The following is a 15,885-nucleotide window of genomic DNA, read 5'->3' on the forward strand; positions in this document are numbered from 1 at the left end:
CTTGCTAAATTTATGTCAGTATATTCATATGAATATGATCACATTAAAATTTATAGAGGATTTTTATTTTATTTTAATCAATGATATGGACGCATTTTCTAACATTTTTTCAATCATGTTGATTATGATATTATAATTAATAGTTATACATTGATAATCAAATCTTGTATTTTATTTATTATTTTATTTATTAATTTATTTATATTGTAAATTATGTAATTTAATGTTTTTTCTTATAGTTGTAAATAAGATTTTTTAAAATTAGATGATATTTTAAAACGTTTTAGAAAAAATGCCTAAGTTCCAAGAAATAGCGCAAGTGGGGGGATCGGCGAGAATCCATATTCGACTTCCTCAAGCTCATTCTTCTTCCTGAAGATCGAGTATAACACAACAATTTATGAAGGATATCCATCAAGTATGTGTTGCTCGAAGATGATGTCTTATTCAGGCGCTCCTTCGATGACACCCTTCTCAGGGGTGTTGACTTGAAAGAAGCAAGCCAGGTACTCGAGAAATTCATGCTGGAATCAATGGTTTATATCAATCTGGTCCTAAGCTGAATGATCGGATTCGAAGTTTGGGTTATCATTGGCTGTCCATGATTGTAGATTCACAAGCCTATGCTAAGAAATATCAAATTTGTCAAATACATGCAAGTTTCATCCATCAGGCACTAGAACCCCTTCACCCCACAGTGGCATCATGAACCTTCTCACATTGGAGCATGGACATTGTAGGGCCCATCGACCCGCCTTCCGCCTAGGGCACATCTTTATTCTTTCTACTACCGATCACTTCTCAAAATGGGCCGAAGCAATCCCGCTCAAACAAGTACTAGGAGTTACAGTGGCTAACTTTGTTAGCCACCACATTATCTATTGATTTGGTGTTCCAAACTAGACCATTTCGAACAATGGTCCCCAATTCCGAAGTCATCACATAGAATGATTGGCCAACCAATTTGAGTGGAAGCACTCAACTATGTCTCATGCTCGAGCCAATGGCCCAGCTGAAGCTTTCAATAGGCCCCTCTGTGATGACCTGCGAAAATTGGTCTACAAGACAAAGAGGAATTGGCATGAGAAGCTTCCAGAAGTCCTATGGAATTACCAGACCACTATATATGGCCGACTGAGGCAACTCCTTACTCCTTGATTTATGGCAGTGAAGCAATCCTACCACTTGAGGTCTTGCTTCCTTCACTCCAAATAGTTGTCCATCATGACGTGACTGAAAAGCAACAAGCAACCCTTTGTTACCATGAGCTAGATGCCCTTGACGAGAAGATATTCAAAGCCCAGCAAATCCTTGAAGTTTACCAAGGCCGAATGTGATGAGCCCTTGATAAAGCAATCAAAGTCCATTCATTTACATATGAGGAGTTAGTCCTGGTAGTAAGACAACCCACCATAACCCATGGTCAGCCCAAATTGAAATTCGAGCCAAAATGGGAAGGGCCATTTGTAGTCAAGAAGGCCTTCCCTAATGGGGCTTATATACTGGCTCATCCCAATGGAAACAAAGCCATGCCCCCGATAAATGGGAGACACCTGAAGAAGTACTACCCATGTTCATTGGTCCAAGCTACATGACCTTAAACTATAGCACATGTCCCTGCAGTATGACGTGAAACTACATGGTATTTGGTCTTAGTGTAGGACCTTAAAACATACTAGCACTATGGTCCTAGTGGAATGACCTTAAACATGCCTCTACTATGGTCCCGGTGGTATGACCTTAAACATATCTCCAGTATGGTCCCATTGACATAACCTTAAATTTGCCTCCTTAAAATAACGGGCATGATGAAAACCAACAAGGAAGTCATAAGTAAAAATGTCAAAAGAAAAAAAGTGAAGGACATGGCGAAAACCCGAGAAGAAGTCATGAGTAAAAGTGTTAAAGAAATAAAAGAAAGAAAAGAAAAGGACATGACAAAAACTACAAAGGCATCATGGGAAAAAATGTCAAAAAAACTAGGCACGGTGAAAGTCGCAAGGGCATCGTGAGTAAAAAAGTAAAGGAAAAAAGAAGAAGAAGAAGAAAGCAAACATGGGGTAACAACCATGGGTCTGACAGGGTTTTTTGAAAACAAAAAATGGAACATACTCTAGGAACTTGGATGAAAACCTAAAAAGGCGTTCAAGTCAAGAAGAGTGGAGGTCGAAGACACTTTCATGTGAGGCGACTCTAGAAACCCCTATCCCTCTTGAGGGAGTAAGGGCGAAGCATGCAGGGTCACAAGCAAAAGAGAGAAGCAAAGCAAGAAGCCAAAGAGAAGGCACATTTCTTTCCACTAGCAAAGTTGGGGTTTACAAGTTCTACGGGTCGTAATTTCATGCAAGAGAAAGAGACAAAAAGGAGACTGTTCATTCCATGACAAAATAGAGGTTTCAAGTTGCAGGCTTGCGACTTCAAACTCCAAAGGAAGAAACCCTCCACAAAAGACATAATCACATAACTAGAGCTCAAAGCATTACGTGATAAAAGAAGAAAGGTCATTTTGAGCAAGAGGAGAAACTACATCATTTGGCTCAAAGCCCTAAAACCATGAACGAAAAAGACAATCGATGAATTACTTCTTCTTGCTGCCAATCTCAGCACCAAACTTAGTGTAAACATGCTGCTAAAACGTTGAAAAGACCTGCATGCTTGATTAAAGAGGGGAATGCCCCGAACTACAGATTTGCTGATGGAAGATCCCCCATCTCCTTACGAACCAGGGTTAACAAGGTTTTGGTTTAGTCTATGTGGCGTTCGAGAATGATCATGTTACTCTCGTTCTCAAGGAATGAAATCCTACGAAGTGTCATTTCCATCCTCAGATGAAGGTGCTTGCAGAACCGGGTGAAGGTCCTTTTGATGCTCTAGGTCACCCTTGAGCATTCCCAACAAGCCTTCAACATAGAAAAAAAATGGACGGTTGCTCTGAGCAAAAGTCGAGCAAATTCTCAATAGAGGGATTAGTTTCTAGTGAGACCAGACCCTCTAACTCTAAAATCTCCATTGCTTAACGGGGCCAATTTCCCCTCTTTTGCCTCGAACGATTTGGCGTCAGGAACACCAAAGGTCGCCAAATTCTTCTTTTCTTCTTCCAAGTAGCCCAGAAGCACCACTAGCTCATCAAGGGATGCATGGCCCAAAAGATGGAAGATGGCCTTAAGCATTTCCTGCTCGGTATCCACAACTCGAATGTCGGAGCTAAGATGGTTAAGCCCGTCGATTTTAGTTGGGAAGGAGATCTTCAGCTGTTTGGGATCGAGACCCCCACAAGTAAACCAAGGGGGTATGAAGATCACACGACCCGAGTTAGAGGCGGTAGTAACCCTCTTCTCTAGCTCCTTTGGTGAAACTGGTTGTGGTTCCTTTGGATTAGTGCTGACACTACCCCCTACTTCCTCCTCAACTGCCACTACAGGTGGCTCCTCGAGGTTATCGAAAATGACAATGGAATCCTCTGGGATGGGGTTACCCTCACGATTTCCCATTCGCAAACGGCACATAGCCCTAGCCGCGTGGCGAGTAACCATCCTACGGGGCGCTCCGCCTACAAAAGTGCAAACGAAAGGAAGTTCATAAGTATAATATTCAAAATTGCAAGAAAAGAGGTAAAAACGAGTCTATGTCTTATTCTGGGCCTTGAAGAGAAAGAACATGGTGTCGGAGCCAAACAAAAATTCGCCAGCATCTCCCTTAAAAATGGAGATGTACAAAAAGGTGATTAGCTAGCCCAAATTACCCCAAGGGATTCATTGGCCACTATAACAGCGGTCGAGCCCAAAAGATGCAACCTAAAAGATCCCCCTTTTTTTGTTATCAAAGTAGCATGCAAAAGGCCTAAAAACATACATGAAAAAGCATGCAAAATGTCTAAAACAATATGAAGAAACATGCAAAATGCTTAAAAAAATATGAAAAGACATGTAAAAGGCCTAAAAAGTATGACAAAGCATGCAAAAAAAGGCCTAAAAAATATAAAAAGCATGCAAAAGTTCTTAAAAATATGAAAAAGCATGCAAAATGCCTAAAAATATGAAAACACATGCAAAAGTCCTAAAAAATATGAAAAAAAACATGCAAAATGCCTAAAAATATGAAAAATCATGCAAAAATAAATTAAATTGCTACCTGAAAAAAAAAAGAGCTAAGTGGCTAGGCTTACCACGCTCAGTCCCTCCATTTAAGCTCGGGAGCCTTAAAACTCTCTCTAAGCCCTCAACCTCCACTTTCTCCCTCTAAAAGGCTCCATTTCACTCTCTATCCAGACAGTAAAAAAAATGAAGTGAATGGTAAGAAATGAAGCCCCTCCCCCCTTTTTATACTTGTGGGAGGGGTAAAAATAGTTCTTTTCCCCACATCCACACAAATGAAAAAAATCTCAACAAAGTCCACAAGAAAAAACAGGTCATTTTACAAAAGAAACAAAGGCTTTCAAGTGAAAGGGATAAGCCAGAAAGACCCTATTTCCCTTCCAACAGGCCCTTAAGCATTAAATACCCTCAGGGACAAAATCATCAAGTAAGGGCAAAAGACGTTGGATCGGCGTGAAACCGGTGGCCACGCGAAACTTGGGTCTGGTCTAGTGAAGAGGGGCCAACTAGGCACCCAAAGTGAGCCCTCGGGCCGGGCCGTCAGGCCCATAAAGTGTCCAATAGACCCTGCCCTCCTTCTCTTTTCTCTTTCTCTCTCCCTCTCATGGGTGGGTCTAGGCCACCGATCAGGACCCAAGCCCCTCTTTCTACCCTCTCGTTTAATCTCTCTCTCTCTCTCTCTCACGCACACACATACACACAAAGGGTACAAGCCACTAACCCGAACCCGAACCAGAACCCCGAACCTCTCTCTCACCTTGCTTTTATTCTACCTCGCCCCCTAACGAGTGGGTCCAGGCCACCAACCAAGACCCGAATCTCCCACTTTCCCTCTCTTTCAGTCTCTCTCTTCCTCACTCTTGTCTCTCTCTCCCATTTTTGTCTCTCTCTACCACTTTCATCTCTACTCTCTTACCTCCCTCTCCCATTTTTGTTTCTCTCTCTCTTTCTCTCTCGTGTCTCTTTTCATCTCTCTGTTATTACCACACTCATTCCCCCATCTCTTTCTTACCCCCACATCTCTCTTACCCCCACCTCTAACTTCTTCATCCCTCCATCTTTCTAACACACACACCCTAATCCCCTAAATCCACATGTAGCCTAAACCCATAAATTCTTCTCCCCTCTAAACCTTCAAAACCCCCTTATGCCCTCAAAATCATCAAGCCTCTAAACTATTCCAACTACTAAACCCTCAAACCCCTCATGTCTTCTAACCTCCAAATCCCACAAACTCTCAAACCCTCAAACCCCTTAAACCTTCAAACCGTTAAACCCCTTAAGCCTTTCAAACCGTCATACTTCTCTAGTTTCAAAGCCATCAAAACTCTCAGAAATACCAAACCCTTTAAAACCCTCGTACTTTTAGAGCTCTCACACCCTCACGACCTTTGTTTTAACCCCAAAACACCTAGACCCTCAAACTCTCATCTAGAACATTTTTTAGCTCTCACACTCTCATATCTTGCATTCTCACCACCCATTTTGAGCCATCACACCATCTTGCTCTCACTCCCCAGTTGAGCTCTATCATCCATGACTCTCGTAAGTCCACCATCCCCATCCAAGTTACACCCCTCACGATCCCTAGTGAGGCTATATCTCACCCATCATCAAACAAACCTTCATTCCCAAATCGAGTCACATCTTCAACAAACTTATGGCACCATCCAAAAACCCCTAAATGTTCACCCCCGTTTCCACCACAAAGGACTCAACGCATTTTTGTCACTTCTAAGCCCCATTCAAGACCATGAATGGGTGCTCCCTCCCAAACCAACTCAATCCTCAGTGAGTCCTCATTACATTCACCATCCAAGGCCTTGAATGGTTATCCAGATAGAGCAGATTGAGTTGATACCTTCACCTATCACTGAGCATCATTTAAGGCCATGAATGAGCGCTCTCACCCTAGCTGCCATTTTCATTAGCAATAAGTCTCACCTAGGACACTTATAACACCAAATGAGCTTAAAAAATGCCACTTCAACTCATTCTTCCACCCCTACCATCTATAAGGGAACTTTCCCATCAGCCATCATGCACTTCATCACCACATACAACAAAAAAGTGAAAAGGAACATATAGGCAGACATGGCCATGAAGCCAAAAGTAAAAGTGTCGAAAAGAAAAAAAGGCGTGGTGAAAACCTGAAAGGGAACCACGAGTAAAAGTGAAAAATACAAAGACGGATGCAGCCATGAAGCTGTGGGTAAAAGAGTCCAAAAACAAAAACCGGACATGATGAAAATGCCATGAAGATTATCATGAGTAAGAATAAGTTTTAAGTGGATATGGGCACAAAGTCACAGGTAAATAGCCTAATAAAAAAGGAGTTGGTGAAAACCGTTTTGCGCCACTACTTCCATCCAGTTCAGGTGAAAATTGAAAGAGCACTTGAACCAATAAACAAGTTGATGCAGTGCTTACCCTCATAGGCGGCTTCAACCAGCCCCTCCTTGAAAAAGTAGTTTGGGAGTCAATAGCCCTGAAAGGGTAACCTACTACAAAAACAAAAAAGAACTTAAGAAAACTCAAACAACTTTGGCCAGCCCCCAAAGGGCCCTTGAAGATAAAAAAAACCATCAAGATGGCAAACCAGGACAACCACGTACCAAAAGGATTTTCCAACCATGAAGTCAACAAAAATAGGAATCACGCTAACACAACAGGTCACATGCCCTCAAAATTCCTATTGACTGTCAAGCCAGGTCAGCACCTCGATAGCTTGGGTAACCGCCTTAATAAGGCTCCCCGCTGTTATAAATGCCTCGACATTCAGGGAGGAAGTTTCTATTTGCCCCCACTAGGCCCTAGCAGATAGGGCACATGCCTCAAAGAATCTTCTAACCATCAAAAGTTCTGAACTGTGGTGTAGCAGTTCATACACCCACAAAGGGCCCTCAACTATCTATTCAAAGCAAACATGTCTCCTGAAGTGGGTTTTGAAGCCCTTTAGCAAGGCCCCCACTAGAAGATAAAAAATGAAGCACAGTGGGATGGGTCTTCAAGCCCTTAAGCAAGGCCCCCAATCACCAGACTTCCTCCAAATTGAAAGTTCTAATGGCTTCAGGAGGAAGCTCCCATTGGCCCCAGCCAGTAGACTTTCTTGAAATCCTGACAGAATGGAAAAGAAGCCCTTAAGCAAGGCCTCTGATTACTAGACAAATCTTGATTATGCTAAGACTAGGTTTTGAAGCCCTTAAGCAAGGCCCCCAATTGTTGGAACAAAAAATATTTGTTGAAGTGGAAAGGAAGCCCTTAAGAAAGGCCCCTAGTCATCAGGTTCCCTCAAAAGCTCCAATGCACTGGGTCTTCAAGCCCTTAAACAAGGTCCCAAGTCATTAGAACTAAAAGCCACCTCAGTCATCCCCCAAGGAAGAAGCTTGGCATGATTTCTTCTTAAAGGTGATGTCGGTGCTATTGATCAAGAAGACAACGATAATTGAGAGACCAATTTAGTTCCAAATGTTACACTTATCGCTTCTCTTGAAGAGAACCATTTGTTAGGGCAAGCTGTTATATGGTATTTTTGATGCACTTGTTTCTCCGATGCAAATAAAAGCGGAGCCAATAGTAACTAGACCCGCAGGTGCCAAAAATACCAATGGAGTACAGAAACCCTAACCAAATAAGCCTTATTTTTTAGAGCCTTGATAATGATGTCAAATCAACCCCAAATCAAGCATATGAGTCTCTTATGATTATCTAAGGATGCCCTCCAAGTTTTGTTCAATTCGGGTGTGAATGGGAGAATCATTTATAAAATCAATTTTCTGATCAGTCTCCTAGCATAACTACGATGCACCATAGCTAGAACTCTACTCTAGAGGCCTCTAGTGACTATGGTACCACCACCAGTGGATTTAGAATTCCAAAAACAATCACCATGCCAGATTTTAGGTCAATCCAACCTTCCTAGATCATAATTTCCATAAATGGTAAGTTTTTACTATTCACTTGAACCCATTTGAACCTGTTACTATTTATAGTAACTAAGTTTTGCAAAAGTGGGAAAACTTGTGAAGCATGGTTCTCCTTCATCTTCAAGTGCATTACCCACAAATTTGAGTATGTTGTTCATCTCACCAAGATATACGTTTTGACGGGTGGCACTCATCATGGGGATGCCCATATGAGAAGAAACCTTAGAAACAAGTTTACAAAAAATGCCCAAATTGCAGAAAATTTTAGCAGCATATATCTTTACTATTTTTGGACTAGAATGTGAAAACTATTTTACTATATTTTTTAAATTCTTGTGAAAATATCATGGTATTTCTATGACCCACTAATGTCCCTTGAGTCAAATGACATCCGTGTTTTGGGCATCAAATCCAGAATAATTTTTTCATTTAAAAGTTATGTTGTCATATAATAATTGTTCTATGTTGAGTCCCATTTCAAGTTCTAGATGACTCTTTCAGCACCAATAGGAGAGATCATGTATTCTTTAAGTTGAGTTTTCATACGTCAATTTTTTTCCAATTTTCCATTTCAAGTTATTTGTTATAAAAATTTATTTATGCAGTGAAGTGAGCACTGCTATGAAGTAAGCATGGAACATCACATTCTTACAAATATCCCCGTCAAGAATAATTTAATAATGCATCATGAACGTATATTTTATTGCCATTAAAAATTGACAATAAAATTAAAAAATACTCGTTATTTTGCATGATAATTATACATTCATGACATAGAAATGGATCATTGATTATAATTACAGGAAAATAGAAAAAAACATATTCTTATACTAAGAGAAACAAGAACATACATACATTTGATGTATGTACATCTGCCTTTTCTTTTCTTGCCTTTTCTTTTCTTTTTCACATTTTTACTGATGATGCCCTTTTGGGTTTTCATCGTACCGTTATTTTGACATTTTTACCCATGACACCCTTGCGAGTTTTTACCATGTATGTTTTCTTTTATTTTCTTTATTTCTTTGACAATCTTGCTCATGACGCCCTTGCGGGTTTTCACCATGCTCGTTATTCTTTTTTTTTTTTTTGACACTTTTACTCAGAATAGTGGATGATACTACCATGCCCGTCATTTTTTTTTGGAGGCATCTTTAGGGTCATGCTGCCAAGACCATAGTGGAGGCGTGTTTAAGGTCATGCTACCAAGACCGTAGTGGAGGTGCTTTTAAGGTCATGCCACTAGGATCGTGGTGTTAGTGTGTTTTAAGGTCCTACACCAAGACTAAGTGCCGTGTAGTTTAATGTCGTGTTGTGGGGACATGTGCTATATTTTAGGGTCATATAGCTTAGACCATAGTCATGTAGTTTTAGGGTCTTGCGATATGGATTGATGATCACGGGTAGTACTTCTTCAAATTTCTCCCATTGAACAGGAGCATAGCTTCGTCTCCATTGGGATTAGCCAGTATGTAGGCTCCATTGGGGAAAACCCTCTTGACCATAAATGACCCTTCCCATGTTGGCTCGAACTTCCCTTAGTCTGACCGTGGGTTATAATAGGCCGTCTTACTGCCAAAATGAGCTCGCCAAATGTAAATGAATGGACCTTGACTACTTTATCGAAGGCTCGTTGCATTCAGCCTCGATAAACCTCAAGGCTTTGCTAGGCTTTGAATCTCTTCTTGTCAAGGACATCTAGCTCTTGGTAGTGAAGGGTTGTTGCTGCTCCTCAATCATGCCATGGTGAACGGCTATCCGGACTGAAGGAAGCTGGACTTCAAGTGGCAAGACTTCTTCGCTGCCATGCTGCCATAAACTAAGGAGTAAGGTGTCAGGACCCCACTCCCTGACCCCTACCATACTCGCTAGAGGGCAACAAAATGCGAGACTACGACCAGAGGTAGCGAATGCTACTCAGGAGTGAGTGCGCTCAATGCTTTTAGAAAGACGGAATCAAAGAAAACCACAAAAGAAAACAATGCCCAAGCATAAGGATGCAAAGAACTTGACAAAATAAAACAAATTTATATATATACAACTTCCAAAATTAATACAATCATGTCCAAGGCACTATAGGCCCAACAAAAAAATACAAGACTTCAAACAAAACAACTATATGGCCACCGCCATCAGACACCTATTCTCAAGATAAAGCTTTTCTTGCCAAACCCGGATGTTCAACCGCCAGCCATGAGTGCACAATCACCCCTTCTAAAAAACCGCAGACAATCACTCTACATAGAGAAAGTCAAAGGGATAAGCTATAAAGCCTAGTAAACAGATCAAACATCATGTATTCCTGCCTATACTACGTCATTTATAACCATCCCCAAAAATTCATGCAGGTGTTATAACATGGAGTCATTTAGCACAACTCTTTAGCAATGGTGGAAGAAGTGTAATCAGATGTCAGAATATTTTACATCGCATGCACTAACAGTCTACCACATCTTTTCATCAAAATAACAGATTAGCAATTCAAGAAAAACACATAGTATATATAGGAAATCCTAGTGTCGCCTACTCTTGAAGTAGAAGTCTTATCAATCAGGTCAAGCCAATCCTGTTACTTGAGACTTCTACCTTGACTCAGGAGGGAAGACAATGACAAATAGATGACCCATTTCGTAATTTCTTCACACACACACAATCCCCAACACGCTTTAGGGCTTTTGATAGGCTTTGGCCTTGCAAGACACGACCCTCTCCTTATGCCCTTCTGGCAAAAGAGCGTTACACTACCAATGGGTAATCAAATGTGTAGTGCCCTTAAGGATTTGAGGGGCGCGACCCTCCCAAACATTCATATTCACAGCTTAACTCCCTTCCTATCACCGGGAGTCAGGGAAAGATCTTAACTGCCGACTTAACATTCTTATTATATCACAATAGATTTCACTACCAATAGATGACCCGTTACGTAGTGCCTCATATAGTAGTCTCAGTATCACATACTACACTACCAATGGATATCCCATTGCATAGTGCTCGACATCATATTCTTATCATGTCAGATCCCACCACCAATGGATGTCCCATTGTGTAGTGTTTTGTATCACATTCTTATCATATAAGATCCCATTACCAATGGGTGTCCCATTGCGTAGTGTTTCATATTGCATTCTTATCATAGGCAGGTCTTGTTACAACCCTGTACATTCATATCTCATAAACATTCACCCATGCCTAAGCATGTCTCATTACGATTATTCAAGAGTTCATAAGCATTCGCTATATCATAATCATGTTTCATTACAACCATGCATATTCAATAATTCCTAACAAAACAAACATTTTGCAGTATGCTAACCTTTTAGAAGATTTAATCTAACTTCTAGTCCATAAAGAACTTTGTCATGATCTCAAAACTAATTTGAAAATAGACTCATCCACCTTTCATTAGAAGTGGTTTGAGATCATTTGGACACTATTTGGTCAGTAAACAGTTCAGTACAAAACAGATAACAGTTCTAGAAATTCATTGTAACTCACAACATTGAATCTTCATACAAACAGAGGCATAATTCCCAAACCATAAAGAGTTTAGACATGGTTCCAAAACAAAATTTTAAGTATACATACCAATATTTCATTTAAAAGTAGTTTTAGATCATTTGGATATTATTTGGTCAATAAACAGTTCAGTACAAGACATATAATAATTATGGAAATTCACTGCAACTCACAACAATGATATCTTCATACAAACAGAGGCATAATTCCCAAACCATAAATAATTTCAATATAGTTCCACAGAAAAATTTTAATTAGACATGCCCATATTTCATTTAAAAGTGGTTTGAGATCATTTGCACATCATTTGGTCAGTAAACAATTCAATTTCAAAACATGCAAAGTTCATGGAAATGCAATTTACAGTTTTGGCATACTTTAGAAAATAACCCATGACTTCCAAACCAAGATGGACATGGATACGAGGTCTTTTCCATATTCAAATAGAGGTACATGGGTAATTTCTCACAAATTTTCATAGCCAACAGAAATAATTTCAATGCCCAATTTATCATACTTATAAGAATCACAGTTATGGAAAAACAAGCATATTCTAACATAAATTTTCATAGCATGCAGCTACATCCTTTTTCAAAAATCGTGCTTATAACCAAAACTATCGAGACATGAATGTTAGATCTACTTACCTATCCCAAAAAAGTACTCCAAATTTCCCACATAGGTCAAATTTTCAAGCTTCCCCCAGAATGGTTCCAAGAGGCTGAGGTTCTAAGTGTTTGAAAAGGGGGCTCGTGAGTGAGAGAGAGCAAAAGTCTTTGGAGGGATGAGAAGGGCAGTTTTTATAGGCAAAGAGGAGGAGGCAGCTGGTAGGTGGAAAGCAAGGATTCATGGTGGCAAACAGAGGTAGACAAGTGGCATCCAGGTGGCTTACTGTGGCAGACATGCATAAAGTTCCCTAGGCATCCATGCTCGGTAGTAACACCCATGGTAGTGTCGTGCTCGATGGCATTCTCTCTCTTCATCGCGTACTACGGTTTGCTATCTTACACGTACAGCGGCATCCCTTGCAAGTAAGGTGGCTTGCTCTCATACACATACAGCGGCATCCCTTGGATGCTTGCAAGAATGGTGGCTTGCAAACACGATGTCTTGCTCTCTTACACGTAACGACTTGCTCTCTTACACGTACAACAACATCCCTTGCACGCATGATGACTTTCTCTCTTACACGCATGGTGGCATTCCTTGCATGCACAACGACATGCTATCTTACACGCACGGCGGCATCCTTTACACGCACGATGGTTGCTCTCTTACATGTACTGTGGCATTCTCTCTCTTCGTCGTGCATGATGGTGCCCCTCTATCTTCATCACGCAGTGCGACATCCCTTGCAGGCATGGCGGTTTGCTCTCTTACACGAACAACGATATTCTCTCTCTTCATCATGCATGGTGGTGTCCCTCTCTCCTCATCCTGCACAGTGGCATCCCTCTTTCTTCAACTGCCTGAAAACCTTGGTTCTTACATAAGGAGTTGCTTCAGTGGGGCTATGAGTAGTGGTCCGATAAGCCCATAGGACTTTTGGAAGCTTTTCAAGCTAATTCCTCTTTGTCTTGGAGACTGACTTTCGTAGAGCATCGCAAAGGGACTCATTAAAAGCTTTGGCCAAGCCATTGGCTCGAGGATGGTACATAGTTGAGTACTTCCACTCAAAGCTGAACTGCTTGAGCAAATGATCTATGTGATGGCTTAAAAATTGGGGACTATTTTTTAAGATGATCCGGTATGGGACACCGAATCGATAGATAATGTGGTGGAAAACGAAGTTGGCCACTGTAACTGCCAATACCTGCTTGAGAGGAATCGCTTCGGCCCACATGGAGAAGTAATCAGTAGCAGCAAGGGTAGAGACATGCCTCAAAGCGGAATGCAGGTTGATGGTCCCCTCAATGTCCATGCCCCACTATGAGAATATGATGCTATCGTGGGGTGAAGAGGAGTGAGCCCTTGATGGATGAAACTTGCATGTATCTGACAAATTTGACATCTCTTGGCATAGGCTTGTGAGTCCTCAAGCATGGATGGTCAGTATTAACCCAACCTCTGAATCAGAATGTAGAGTTTAGGATTTGATTGATGTAAACCACAGATTCTAGCATGAACTTCCTCGAGTACTCGATTTACATCTTTTAAGTCGACACATCTGATAAGGATGTTATTTAAAGAGCACCTGAATAATCACATACTTGGTGGATATCCTTTGTATGTTGTTGCGCTACACTCGATCTTCAGGAAGACAATCGTGCTTGAGGAAGTCGAATATGGGTTCCCATCAATCCCCCACTTGCTATATTTCGACGCACAAGGGGTCTCAGCAACAGGAGGCTGTTTGGCTTCTTTTATGGCTTTGATGGCATCTCTTGCCACACGTAATGCTTCGAATGGGTAAGGAGGACATTCTAAAAACAAGTACCGCTCATCATCTACATCAACCCCATTGACAAGTTCGATGTGTCTCCATTCAGCTACCCATATGGGCGTGGGTTGTGTCAATGGGATATGGATGGTCACACTAAGTTCGACGAGAGCATCAACTTATGAGTTGAGCCTTCGTGGAACATACTCAAGGGAGACTTCTTCAAGTTCTTCCATGAGGGATATGACAGTGTTGTAATAGACCTTGAGACGGTCCTTTCTTATATCAAAACCCCCTTGAGCTGCCGTATCACAAACTCAAAATCGCCAATGATGGCCATGCACTCTAAGTTCACGCGGGAGGCAATTTTGAGGCCTATGATGAGGGCTTGTTATTCGACCTCATTGTGATAGCTCACCCCCACAAGGGAGAAGGATAGTGGAACTATATCATTTTGAGGGGTAAAGAACACTATACTGTCTCCACCTCACTCTGACTGAAAGGACCCATCGAAGTACATCTTCCAGTCATATGGGCCCTCGAAGCAGAAAACCTCTTCGTTTAGGAATTCATTGGATAAAGGATAATATACTGGTAGAGGTTGTTCAGCTAAGAATTCCACAAGCACTTGGTCTTTGACAGCTTTTTGCTGCACATAGGTGATGTCAAACTTCATAAGGAGTAGCGACCATTTCACAAGACAACCCGACAAGGAGGACCACGACATGAGAAATTTCATGGGGTCAGCCCGTGAAATGAGCCAAACTTCATGTGCCAACAAATAGTATAGGAGCTTTTGAATGGTGAAGATCAAGGCCAGACACGTCTTCTCGATCAAGAAGTAATTCTCCTCAGCCCCTTTCATCCTTTGGCTAAGGTAATACAGGGTTGTATCTTTCCCATTTTAATGGCTTTGTGTGAGCAAGGGCCCAAGTGAGTCATCTAGGGTGGTCACATATAGAATGAGGGATTTCCTTGGGATGGGGCTAAGAATACAGGAGGTAAGTCTTGATCTCTTCGAAGGCCAGATATGCTTCATCTCATTCGAAAGGCACATCCTTCATTAACAGGCGGGTAAAAGGCTTACATGGACATGATAAATTAGAGATGAAGCTCTGAATGTAGTCAATCTTGCCTTTGAATGCTCTGAGTTCTCGAAGGTTTGTTGATAGTGGCAGCTCCTGAATGGCCTTGATTTTGACAAATTCGATCTCCAAGTATCGATAGCTAACAATATATCCTAGTCCCTGATCACATGCCAAAGGCACACTTTAGTAGGTTCATCTTGAGTTGATGGAGTCTAAGACACTAAAACATTTCTCCAGATCTCAAATATGGGCACTCCTCTTGCCCGATTTCACCACCAAGTCGTCCACATAATATTATGCTTCTTCATGCAGCATGTCTTTGAAGACAGTGGTCATGGTTCGCTGGTAGGTTGCACCCGCATTCTTCAGCCTGGATGGCATCACTGTGTAGCAATAGGCCCCCTTGAGAGTTAGAAAATCCATGGCTTCTTCATCTTCAGGTTCCATCCTTATTTGATTATACCCCGAATAACCATCCATGAAGGAGAGAAGGCCTGACAGTTGGCTGTTGAATCAATGAGCATCTCAGTGAAGGGAAGAGGCAACTCGTCTTTCGGATAAGCCGCATTCAAGTATCAAAAGTCCTTGCAGACTCTGATTTGCCTGTTCTTCTATTTGACTGACACGACATTGGTTAACCACCTTGGTTACTTGACCTCTTTAATGAAGCCGGCTGACTTGATTTTATTTACCTCGACATCAATTTGAATTTTTAAGGTTGGTTTGAAACCTTATTAACTTTTGCCTTATGGGCTTAAAGGATGGATCAATACCAAGCCAATGCACTACGACTTGAGGATCAAGACCGGGCATCTCATGATAGTGTCAAGTGAAGACATCCTTATTTGCTCAAAGGAAGGTGGCATACTCTTCTTTCTCTT

At 41.4% G+C, this 15,885-nt stretch overlaps 1 long non-coding RNA gene across 1 annotated transcript; it reads right to left on the minus strand.

Moving 5' to 3' along the window:
* Positions 1-2,355: 2,355 nt before the first annotated feature.
* On the minus strand, positions 2,356-4,251 carry LOC148779477 (uncharacterized). The gene is made up of 2 exons (XR_016045170.1): positions 4,166-4,251; positions 2,356-3,550 (listed from the first exon to the last, which is right to left on the minus strand). It is a non-coding gene; the product is annotated as an uncharacterized LOC148779477 (long non-coding RNA).
* Positions 4,252-15,885: the final 11,634 nt, after the last annotated feature.

This window comes from Amborella trichopoda, chromosome 12, assembly GCF_054954075.1.
Source record: "Amborella trichopoda isolate Santa Cruz 75 chromosome 12, AtrichopodaSantaCruz75HAP2 v2.0, whole genome shotgun sequence".
NCBI lineage: Eukaryota > Viridiplantae > Streptophyta > Magnoliopsida > Amborellales > Amborellaceae > Amborella > Amborella trichopoda.